Source organism: Melospiza melodia, chromosome 3 (genome assembly GCF_035770615.1).
Source record: "Melospiza melodia melodia isolate bMelMel2 chromosome 3, bMelMel2.pri, whole genome shotgun sequence".
NCBI classification, from domain to species: domain Eukaryota; kingdom Metazoa; phylum Chordata; class Aves; order Passeriformes; family Passerellidae; genus Melospiza; species Melospiza melodia.
Window position 1 is genome coordinate 116,998,442 of NC_086196.1, and position 11,416 is coordinate 117,009,857.

Below are 11,416 nucleotides of genomic sequence, written 5' to 3' on the forward strand. Positions count from 1 at the left end.
TCCTTGAAATTAGCCAATAAAATAAATTTGCTGCAGTGTTAGATGTAAGCCTGGACAAGCTGAGTGGAAGAGTGAAATTTCATCCACTCGGCTAATCCTTTATCTAGGAGTTAAGCTTCCCTGTTGCAAGGAGAAGGATGTATCGGCACAGTCAATCACGGATGAGTGAGCTTTTAGATAAGGCCTTTCCTATAATACCCCCACAACACTTGATTTTCCTCTGGCCGTGGTGGCAGTGACCTGCCCACTTGGGCGAGTGTCGCGGAGCAGAGATAGGGACCGCGCCGCGCCGCTCGGCTGACACGCATTTCGGAGCAACGCATTCCAGCAGATGAACCCATCTGCACAGTTGAATGATCTAAACTTAGAAAGCTAATTTCTCTAATTACAAAGTGAGACTGAACTCCTGTAAAGCTTTTCATCACCTGAGTGCAATGGGAATTGCGCTTCCATAATCATTTAATGCTTAGAAACTAATTAGGAAGCGTTTTGTGGGGAAGCCACACCCGGTGTTAGACTATTTCACAAATGGAGCAGGGGAGAAAACTACCACTGATGAGAAAGTTGAGCAAGTGGCGGAGGTTAGAGAAAGAGCACAGTCTACCCAGCGCTGAAGAGTGCATTCCCACTTCCATGAAAGCTTCAATTCCTCCCAGTCAGGCAATTTCTTAAAGCTGTGTCTTCAGACAGGCTTTCCGAAAGGTTTTGGAGAAGGAGATGCTCTGGTAACCAGAGCCCCAAATCCAGTTTGCTGCCACAAGCCCTTACTTTCTCCTTTGCCTGGAGTGCTGCTTAAGACAACTAAAATTTAGAAACTGCGCTGTGTTAATTGTGCATGTGCATTTTGTCTCTGTGAAATTCCTGCCTTAGTTTTTTCTGTATGTTAGAAGTGTTTCATTTCCCAGAATGAAAGTGAGGCACGAAATCTATTTCAGAGGATACTCCGAGAACAATTTAATTAAAAAAAAAAAAGAGATTCTGGGGTACTCAGAAATTACTGCAGTGAGAACCAGTAAAGTCCCTGAAACAGTTAAAGCTGTTGTACCAAAAAATACGTCTGTTATAGAGCCTTTATGTTTTATCCAGCTGTAATTAAGTGAATCCATAACATTATTGCTTTCTGTCACAGCTTAAAATTGAGACCTTACTCCATTCCAGAGAATAGTGCTGTTTTTCCTTCAGTTTCCTTTATTTATATGCACATAAAACGTGCTCTCTGGCTCTTTCTCTGTTAACCCTTCAAGGATCAGATGCCTCCACATTAACCTGTGGATCCAACTGCTTTGTCCTTCACTTATCCTCCCCAGGGGTGGGTTTCCTGTGCAGCAGTGATGTGATCTCAAATCCCCACTTTCTAAAAGCAGGGAAGAGCTGAGACTACGGTTTTAGATCTGGGTAGGGGTACAGCTTATCAAGGTGGAGTAGCTCGCAGTAGGTGCAAAGACTGTGACACTGAGCAGTGCTGGCACGTCTGTCACAGACAAGATCACACTTTCATTTGATAAGCAGCAACTCGGCTATTCTTGTCAAAGAGGCTGCGCTGAAGCCTGGGCTGAGCCCCATCTCCAGTGAACAATGGGATGCTTTTAAAGAGCTCCAAGTTTCAAGTAGTGTTTTCCTCACAGCTTTCTGCAAAGGTGCTTCTTTGAGCCAATTTTGTTGAGGAAGTGCTCAGACCAAGTTTCATTTTCTTGTCATGACAGCATCAAAATGCCCAAACTTCTCTTCTCATGCAGATTGTTTTCATTGTAAATTGCATGTGAAAGTATGTGTTCAATATGTTCTCAATCACAAATTAGCCTGCAGGTGCAAGACTGAAGTACACAGGGGTGTCATTTAGCTAAGGAAATGTCTGAAGAGAAGAGAGCTGTGATTAGCAGATTTAAATTTGCATGTACAGTAAATGACTTCTTGCCTTTGCCTGCCATCATTCCCTGGCTGATCTGATATTCTGGGCCTTGACTTTACTTATTCCTGTGTGGGGGATATAAAGGGAGTTGCTTCATTTGGCCTGAAGGAACTTTTAAAGACATTAAGATTTCTAGAATCCAATTTCAGCCCAAAATAGAGATGTGCCTAAATCAAGAAACTAAAAACTTTAGGTAAGGGATGTGTTTAAGTAACTTGCTGGAGTGGCCAGTGGCTGGTTGGGCCACAAAGTTGAGTGCATGGGAGTGGTGCTGCTGATCTGCAGGGGAAACCCTTTATTCAGGGAGCTGGGGATGTGTGCAGTGGCCTGTTTTTACCTGGTCCCTTGGCACTGCTGCCTCCCTGGTGGAAGGAACCTTTTTGCATCAGCTAAATGTTTTTAGATAAAGCACAGGCCACAGCAGGTGGCTGGTGTCCTTGGTAGTACAGATAAAGACAAGGCCCTAAAGGGGAGAAAAAATGTCTTTCTCTGTGTTGATCCTTTACACAAGAATGAAAAAAGCCTCCTGGCCATTCTGCATGGCACAACAGTGCTACTACCTGCAGATGTGAATTGAGGACTTTTCTGTCACTGGTCATGCAGTGAGAGATCTGACAGGACTGGGTGTTAGAGCCAGCAGCATTTGGAACAATCAGAGTCTGCACTGATTTGGGAATTTTGGTGTTGAAAACTCTGTATTTTGGACAAGATTTGTGTCAACACATTTTATCACTTGAGACTCTTCCAGTCCCACTCTGGAGTTACTGTGGTCAAAATGCCTGCAGCTTCCATCAGGATAGTGGAAAATAGAGAAGGACTGGAATAAGAACAGTCTATAGGTGTCAGGGAGAGGTGGCAAAGAAAGGGACTTATTCTTGAGAGTCTGAGCAAGTACAGCTCCCGGTCACCCTGCCTCTCTGGGTAAAGGTTTGTCTTTGCCACAATACCTGGAAGGTTTTCCATTCCTGCCTCCCTGACAGCTGTTTTGTCTAATAGTCTCACAAGGTCTTCAAGCACAGGGGAGATGGTTTTTCTCTTCAATTGCTCCTGATCTCAGCCCTGAGGCTGGACCACTCCAGGTGGGGTGAAGGTCATCCCTTATTTGTGGCACTGTAGCAGCAGGACAGCTTGGTGAAAGAAAAAGAGGCTGGCTGTAGAATTGGACCCTTAAAACCAATTAACTTCTTTGAAGTGTGCTCCAACTTTCTGTCTGAAAGGGGCCACTGTTGTAGGTCCACAATCTGTGTGTTGCCCTGAATTGTGGGGATTTTTCCTATATATAATGATGATTTTTATTTACTGTGGCAGAGAGGAACGAATGAGGATCTGCCCCAACTTGAATAGCAGCAATTCCACACCTGTCCCTTTAACTGCCCATTTGTGGTTGGCTGCCTTTTATTGTCCTCCCCGCTGCGGGGCTGCAGGGCAGCGTGTGTGTAGAAGGGTTTCCCAGCCTGGTGGGTGACCCCTCATCTCGCTGCTCCGAGCAGTGCCTTCCGTCCCCTCCTTTCTCTCCAATATTTATTGGAAGCACGTGCTAAGGAATCTGTGGGCCCGCAATGCTAATGAGTGCGTGGCACGGAGCGGGGCAGCAGATGCACGGGGACAGGCACGTTTCCTAATGAGGGAGTCTCGAGACCCATCTGTTGAGTCTCGTGGGCCCTCAATGCAGTTTGCTGCCCGAGGTTGCCAGTGGAGGTTTTTTTCCTCTGATGCTTTCAGTTCTCAACAAGTGCAATCCTGTATAGAGCAGCATGTCATGGGGTTAGGTTTTGTTGTTACTAGCAGATAATGTGACTTTGAAAGGAACGCCCCTGCCCCAGCTGAAAGGAGGATAACCCTCCTCTACCCCCTTCCTTCCCATCCTTCTTGCTCGGATCAATAACAGGTCCCTAGGCACAAAGCCTGCATTCTTTTATTCTCAAATTAGAGCAGCTGCAGCAGCAACACCACAGCTCATTGGAAACCTATTAGCTTTTGAAAGACTTAATCCAGTTTGAAAATAACTAGTGTTTCTCAATCCTTCACGCACTCACTCCCGTAAGAGTTCTTAGGCTGCATTGACAGCGGACTGGGCTTATTATTATAATAACCTGCATCTTGCCGTGTCCCAAAGGGGCAACAAAGAAGGCAAAATGTCACTTTCCCAGCTTCACAGGGCCTAAGAACATTGGATTTACTCTGCCATATCACACCCTATCTCTGAGCTCTGCTGCCTACCATCCGGCCTTCAATGGTGACTGATGTCTTGTGATTCACTCTCCAATTTCATAGTTTTTAAGGCCAGAGGGGCTATTATGATAATCTATTTGACCTCCTGCACAACACATTAGAATTTCATCCTAGGTGGGATAAAAGCTGGGAGCAGCTGGATTCTTTGATGTGGCTCTGCTAGGCAGCAGTGGAAATTTGGGGTTTTCTGGGGGTACTCTTTGCTGTAAGGGGAATTTGGGTTTTTTTTTTCCTTTTTTTAAAGCACTTGAAGCACAGAGCTTTGTGAATGGGTGCATATGCAGCAAATGCCTTGCTTTGGAGGTAGGGGAGCTGATTTTACTTGGAGAGGGTTTGCTCCCCTGTCTTGGTTTCTTGTTTAGCTTCTGTATCCCCCCATTACTTAGGATCTTCCTGCAGAAGCACTTTAAAGTGCTTCTTTTAAAGGTGGGGGTCTGAGCTTCAGAGATGTTTAGGCATTAAATGCCTTGTGAAGACCATTGCAGTCAGGAAATAGAGTTTTCTGGAACAGGATCCTCAATTTCATGCCCCAAGTCACACTGGAAATCTGTAGAAGATGAGTGATCTCGTTTTCTCATTTTTCTTGAGTCACAGGCTAGTGTGCTTGCAGGGCATCTTTCTCTGCTCAGACTTTTGCTGTGCTGTGCCAGCCCTCAGCCTTTCCTGTAAGTGCTGCCAACTGTTATCATTAGTGTTGGTACAGATATTTTGCCAGAGGTGGCTGGGGTAGGACCACCAGCTGATTCCTGAAGGCCACTGAACAGCAGCAGCTTTTGATTTTTACTGACCTGGACCAGATTCAGTGTGGTGACCTAGAGCTCAGGGGCTCAGTATCTCATTACTAATCCCTTGAGCTAGCCAATTCCTTCCACCAAGTCAATGTTTTCTAAAGTGTTAAAAGACTTTTGCTGCCTGCCTGCCCATTAAATCCTGCTCTTCTGTCCGTGTCCTTGGATCAGCCTAATCACTGAAGTGGATCGGTTTCAGGTCTTAATGATGCAAGCTGAGGTCCTGACAATGCAGAAGATGGCAGGCGGCACAGCTGGGGCAGGCTCTGCTCTGCTCTGCTCTGGGACTCGGCTTTGGGGTAACCCTGATGTGCTGCTTTTGTAGTGCACTGCCAGCTGGGATACAGGGGCTTTCCTGCCCTTAGCTTATTTATCTGAGATTTACCATTTAGGTGTGCTTCCAGGCACTTTTAATTTAAAAAGAAAAGAGGCCATGTGTTTTCCTGGATTGTCCATTGGCATTGCATTTTGGGTGCAAATAATAATTTTCTTCTGTGATATTTTAATCCTCTCACTTTCCTAGATGGGGAAAGAACTACGTGGAACACCATCACTGTGTTTAATGTATCTTTATTATTGAAATCATATCTTAGAGTTGCAGAGAAATGTGTTTCAAGAGAGCGTGTACAGAAAACCACTTTAGAAACAGCAATAGCCTCATCCACATACACCTAGCAGGAAACAGCTTCCATTTGTTTAATTTTAGATTGAACACAGAGCAGTTTACAAGTCCCATATATGTGTCTCCTCTTCCAGCAAAGCTTCCTCATAATTTTTGTAGACTTTGTATTGAGACTTCATAATTAATGTAATTCATATAATTGATATTCATAATTCATATGATGGTGGACATACACATTGCTCCATGTGTATGCATTTTTCTCCTTTTATTTATATATCTGCATGAAAAAGAGAAGTTATTCTCAGATATTTCAGTTACTTATCCCTGGTAACAGTTTTCTTAGTATTTACTCTGTTAAAATGAGCATGGCTGTGTTTTTATGAGGAATCCTTTTCTTTTTGCAAAGTAGAAATACTTTCCCCCGCTGCTTACGTGCACACAGGCACTGGAGTACGAATTTCCCTCCCCATTTTTTTCTTAAAACAAAAATTATTCATAGAGAGCAACTCTGCCTTTGGCTGGCTATAACAGACCAGGCTGCAGATGAGAAGAGCATGAACCTCCTAGGTCCTGCACTTGCTCTTCTGGAAGGAGATCAGTATCCCCTGACTGATACTAAGCACATTTTACTTACTTACTTCTAGTCAGTGGATCAGGATACTCTAATTCTAGGCTATCTCATTAAGAATCTTCCCAAAATAGTTAATTAATCTCCAGAATCTTAGGGGGTTGCTCCTTTCTAGTACTGGTGATGTCAATTAATTCTGTGTTACCATTTGAAACAAGTTCTTGATGTGGAGTTTGACATGAAGGCCCGTGTCTAGCAAAGACGCAGAGGCAGAATCTGACAGTGCCCTTCCTCTTGCTAGCACTTTGTTTATGTGAATTGTTTCCCAAGTTAACTCCTGTGGCCTAACCCCAAAGAAGAGAAGATCTAATCTCTAATTGTCTTCTGGGACCATCCCTGCAAGGTCCTTGAAGAATATATCCTGTTTCCCAGTCAAAGAGTCAATCCAAGGATGTGTCCTGGCTTCTCTTCTCATTGAAGATTGTTTACCTGTTATTTGTGAACTGTGTTTTGTCTGTGGACTATTCCTAGTGCAGTCGCATTGTGATGCTTGCTAGAGAAGGAGGAAGGATTAAAATGGCACAAACTTTACATTCAATATCACATATTCCATGCAGAAGGATTTACAGCCATCCTGCAATTGCACCAAAGTCCAGTCAGCCCTTGGAGGCTGCAGGAGTTCTGCTATTGGTGGAAGACAGATTGAGCCTGTAATAAAGAAATGTTGGGAGAATTCCTAGTTACCTGCTCTGAAAATGTTTTAGAGCAGCATGGTATGTGTTAGTGGGCGTCAGATGTGACACAAAACATTGAACATTTCAGGATGATGCTAAAAGGAAAGCAATTCAAGGATCAAATTATGTATGAGTGTCAATATTCAAACCCAGCTGTAGCAAACAGAATGCCCTCATGTATGCCAGCTGGGACTACAGTTTGGACATTTTATTAGAGTATGAAGTGGTCACTTATTGTTCAAAGAGATTTTTCCTGAAAGGAAGGCAACCAAGGCTGAAGAGCTGAAAGCACTGAGTTGTGTTCATTTGGATTAAAAATGTGTATTTTGGGCCAGTGAAGCTTCAAAATAAGCTTCAAAATTCTCAAACCGAACAGTTTTCCTTTTGGTAGCCGAAAAGGAAACTGCACATCCAGGAGGAATGTAGATCAAAGCAAACTCTGCAAATGATGCAGAAACACATAAAATAACAAACAAGGCGGGTGGGAAGAGGGAAGCTTTTGTAAGTAGATAGGTCTGTTCATGTTACACTGAAACCAAAGGCAAGATTGCTAAAGAAGATACTGGAGAGAGGTATATAGGGGTATAGGTTTTTCTCCTCAGAGGAATTTTCCAGCCTGTTTTTGCATCTCCATTGTATTTGCAAAGTAACAAATAAGGGGCATACTCAGCAGCAGATCTCACTGATACCAATTTTTGCCTTTCACCATCCTATCTTATCTCTTACTTTTCTTCTTTCTTGAGTTTTCCCTGAGTCTCTGTCTGCCAAAGTCTGTGGCAAAACATGTTTGTTTCACTGCTCACACACTATTCTCTAAAGCACATAATTGGGTCAATAAACTTGGAATATTTAGGTAGTTTAGCTTTCATACTTGCAGAACAGAACAATTCTGAATGTACCTACTATTAGCTGTTTACATTGGAATGCATTTGTTTAGGATTTTATGTATGAGAGTACAAATCTACCTCAGAGCTGTTTTTAATAGAAAAAATAATCTTGCTAAATAGTTTTAAACTCCTTGTTTCACTTATGTGTAAGTGACTGTGTTGCTGCAATAACTAATTTTAAAAACAGAATTGATAGGGATGTGGCAATTGTTGCAATGAAGTCATTCTTCAGCTGAGTGACTCGTCCAGTCCTTTCTTGGATGCATCTTCATGAAGTGATGGGCGTGTAATTCCTGAACTCCTCAGGGTTTTGTTCCACAGAATTCTCCACACAAGAGGAAGGACCTTGCAGAAGGAGAAGGGTGTTTTGTCCAACAGCCAAGAGGAGCTGGGGTTTGGGGGATAGCTGTGCTCCCTCCTGTGGATCCTGCGGACGTCTCCGTTTCCTTTTAGTGTTGGCAGCTCTTCCACGTGCCTCTCCAGCTGAGGAAGCTGCAAGGGTGGCACCTGCCTCACCCTTGGTAGAGAGCAGCTCTTTTCTTGTGCGAGAGGCCATTTATTTCATCTAGGCCAGAAAGTGGAAAGGCAGCATTTCTTCATCAGCCTCACTTCTTTGCACAGAGAATGTCTCTTCCTCTCATCCCCCCTCTCTTTCCTCTGCAGCCACACACATTTTGAAAGCACCCTGGTCCATATTGGTGGGGTAGAATGGGTTCCCAGGGCTCCATAGATTCAAGGACAGGGCATAAGCTGGATTTACACTGCCTGGTAGTTGGAAAGATTTGATTCCCTTTTTTTTTAGATAGACAGCCCCTTTTCTCTCTGCTTTGCGGAGCAGCCTTTCATCAGGAAGGGCAGGCCCCACTGCACCCATCCTGTGCAGATCACTGGAGCCACATTTCACCCTCACATCTTCCCCTGGGTGGTGCACAGACGATGCCTGCTCCTTGTGGAGAGGGCAGGGGGCTGGAGGAATGCTGCTCTTCTCTCGACTCTCACTGGGATAGCTCAGGGCTGGGTGGAAAACAATGATTTCCCACTGTACCTATTGAGGCTTGTTTGCACCAGAGATTTCCTCTAGCAATGTTTTATTTCTCCAGACCTCCGGAATTGTTTGCCCGTTCTTTGAACTTTTTTTTTTCAAGTGGCCACTTGTAGCCTGGATGGAGACCAGTGAAAGTTTGAGCTCTGTATCCAGGGAAGCTCCTCTCTGCGTGAGCACTGGACCAGTCAATAGGCTCCAAGCCTAGGAGTGCCAGACAAAGGGACAGCCTGCAGCAAAAGGGATGTTTGTACTGTGGCCAGAGTAGGCTTCCTTAAAAATAATAGCCAAGGTAAACACTATCAATTCACAAGTCAGATGCTTGTGAAAAACCACCAGCCCATTTGCTAACCCATTAAGAAGGGAAATAAGACTTGACAGTTCCCTGTGCTGTGATTCTAAGCATGATGTTTCCCTGAGAAAGAGTGCTTGTGCTGCTGAGAGTGCTCTGCAGCCACTGATGGCAAGGGACTGGGAAGATTTGTTGCTGCCCAGAAGTTTGTACGTGGGTTGGTTTTAGGTTGTTTAAACCTATCCACATCAAGTGACAAAATGCAAAGCTGTCAGACCTGACCTGGCAAAATGGAGCTGGCATTCCAAAACGAGTATGTCCACTCTGTGACTTCTGTTTTTCTACTCAAATGGGGTCTTTATGTTTGTGACTTCAGGTAACAAAAAATGTGGGATGTTTTGTTGAAAGAGGATTAAGCCCAAGGCCAAGTTAGCTTTGCCAGATTTATTCCCAAGGACATGCCTTCCAAATACGGAATAAATTCTCATGTGTGACCCACCTCATTCTTGGTAGATGAAAGGGCAGCAGATCTGAAATGTGGTCAGAACTCTGCATCCATTTCATAACTGATCCTGGTCACCAGAGGAGGAAATGCTGGCCTTGCCCAGTTTTGAGAGGAAGTTCATTGGTGGGAGAAAGTTGAAGAGACTTGATGAAAGGAATGGGGTTGACCAGCTCAAAAGCAGACTGGACAGTTTCTGAGTAATTTTATACAGAGTATTTCAAAGTTCCTAGGAAATCTCTCACTGAGTCCAAGAGGTTTTGTACGTCCCAGTGTTTAGCTGGCCTCAGATAAATGGGAAGTCACCTAAGAATTTTTTTAAGGACAGCAAACAAACAGCTTCCAGTACAATTATGATGGTTGTGTGTTTTGCACTGATAACTGGGATCAGAAATCAACTACATTAATCAGGAGATAATACTTAGTCCATAAAACTGAATTTAAGCAGGTGAGGCAGAAATGTGGCATAGAGAGATAAAGTAAATCAAAGTGAGTAAGAAAACCTGCTTAGGAGTAAGCACTTAGCCTGGACCTTACACAAAAACAATCCAGTCAGGAAATGAAATATACACTTCAACATGAAACCGAAGACATCAATTGTCTGAGGTTCTTTTGCTGAAATACCTTGCTGTGTGCAAGGCTTTCAAGGCTGGTCTTTCATTCTGGTGACTCAAGCATTGTTGATAAACATAGCTTGAAAACTGATCCAAATGGACCTGTGGGGTCTTTATTTTGCACACTTTTCATCAGGACCCAGATTTCTAAAACACATGATTAAATATTTGATAACTTTCACCACAATTAATATTGATTAGTCTTTAATTCAAGATTTTTATAAAGTAAGTAAACAACTTCCCCCAAACTTCCAGAGACTCAGAAGGGCATAAAGAATCTCTAAGAATTAGGAACAGCTGCTTTTACGTAAGTGTTAATATAGCTATTGCTTTTATTACAGTGTGGTTCCTTCACAGTGTCTCTTATGCTTACATATGTTAGCACAAGAGTCATATTCTCACTCAAAATAGTCATTGGTGTTTTGGCAACAAAAGCTATAATCATAAAAAAATGTTGTAGAAGCAGCATTTTCACAATTCAAGTCCTGCTTTTGAGAGATTTCTGACAACTCTTAGCTTGAAAGGAACAGTTTTTAAACAAGGAAAATGCTGTAAATATCACCATTCTGTAGAGAAATCAGTGACATAAGGAGGAAAGCAATAGGGAAACACAAACACTGCCCTACCAGATAAGATATCCAGTGTGATAACATTTGTTGGTATTGGTCAGTATAAGGAAAAAAGAAATTAGAAAGCAATTAATTATTTTCCTAAATTAAAAAAGGATGCCAAGGCTTTTGTTGTTCATTTGGATGAGAATCACAGGACTTGATAACCCTGTGGTTGTATCTTGTCATAAATAACACTAATTTGTTGTGAAGTGCAGCATTTGTGGTTTCCTGGTTGTTTTCCTGGCAGAGAGTTCCACGGATTATTTATTCATATCGAGACTTTTCTTAAATCACTTAAAAACATAATCTTTCTACTCCATTGACAGAACCTTTGTCTTTTGTTAGGAGAGAAGGCTGAAGAGGACACAGCTCTGTGTATGTTTGGTCTGTTGTGTAACTCTCATGTGATTTTCTTTAATAATCATAATTCCGGTGTTCTCAGCCTTTTTTTTCCCAGACATTTCTTTAAGCTTCCTGAGCACATCCCTTGCCAGTCTCTGGACTCGTCTTGTTCTTGCTCTTGTCCCTTTCCTGTGGATTCAAGATTTCAGACAAGGAACTTATATATGGATACTACTGTCCTAGGAGAGTAATAAAATGTATACTAAATGCCCA